This window comes from Aplysia californica, unplaced genomic scaffold (assembly GCF_000002075.1).
Source record: "Aplysia californica isolate F4 #8 unplaced genomic scaffold, AplCal3.0 scaffold00637, whole genome shotgun sequence".
Taxonomy (NCBI): Eukaryota; Metazoa; Mollusca; class Gastropoda; order Aplysiida; family Aplysiidae; genus Aplysia; species Aplysia californica.
The window spans coordinates 430,529-431,710 of record NW_004797907.1 but is presented as its reverse complement, the minus strand read 5'-3'; positions in this window follow the sequence as shown (position 1 = coordinate 431,710).

Genomic DNA, 1,182 nt, shown 5'->3' with positions numbered 1-1,182 from the left:
GGGGTTCTTGGTGTCAGAGGGGAAATTTTCAGAAAAAAATTGATACCAAAGTTTGGTGACTTCCAAAGCTTGAGAGCTGTTGGTAACTGCTCATTTACATAATTTGGTCAGTAAAATTAACATAGAAAAGTGTTTTAATGGACAAAGAAGATGATGATTAAAAAATACATAAATGTTGAAGATTAACAAACGAGCTGCAACGTGCTGGTTTCATCGATTTCATATATTTTAACGAGCGCCTGATTTCACCACGGTGCCCCGCGACTAGCTCTGTGAGATAAACAAATAGTCGTGCGATCCAACAGTCTATTAACCTGAATTACTTCTATTGAGTGTAAGTCTGTTGAGAAACCACTGACTAATAGATAGCGGAAACCCAGGACAGCTGGGGCAGATGCACTCACTCACAAATAGCTCATCCATTGAAGCCGCGAAACCTGGGGAGGAAATCACTGCAATTTATTCCCCGCTCGGGATCAACAAATGAGCAATTGGGCGAAGGGCCGTGCTGCCTGCCTCGTAAGGAGGAAGCCAGACAGGGTGAACTAACGAAGGGAAGGAACCCACCATGTTTCCTAGCATTCAAAGGTCGAGGGGAGAAGGTGGGATAAAAGTACGAAACTCTCGCTATGTCAAAGGTTTCGTTTGGTCGTTACTGGTGAAGCGGGTGGCTTGATTTCTAAGATTCAGCTATAAATTAGTCTTGAGATAACCACCAGGAAGTGTAGAGCCAAAAGAGGCTTTGTGGGATCTTGCAACTAAATTTGTCGCTTTTAAGCACAAGGGGGCTCTCCCGAAAAATGCTGTTTTGAGAAAATAAAAGGTTAAGTTTTTGCCCCTTGTTCAATTTATTTAAAAGACAAGGAGAGTTTTCTCTATAACCAAACAAATATACACACCAAAGAAACCAAACTTCTCCTATAAGTAGAGCAATGCCCACTTTTGGTGTAGGTCAAGATTTCTAGAAACCTCCGAAATCTGGGTTTGCCCGCTTGTCCTTAAAAGCGACCAATTAATGACTTAACAACAAAAAAAGATCAATAAATGGATTACACGCCCATCGACGCAAATTCATTCGGTTTAGGACAGTAGTTTTTTTGGTTCTGTTTTTTTTGTTTTGGAAAGCTAATCTAGGCTCATTGAGATATAGCGTCACATCAACAAGATGGAAATATTAATAAT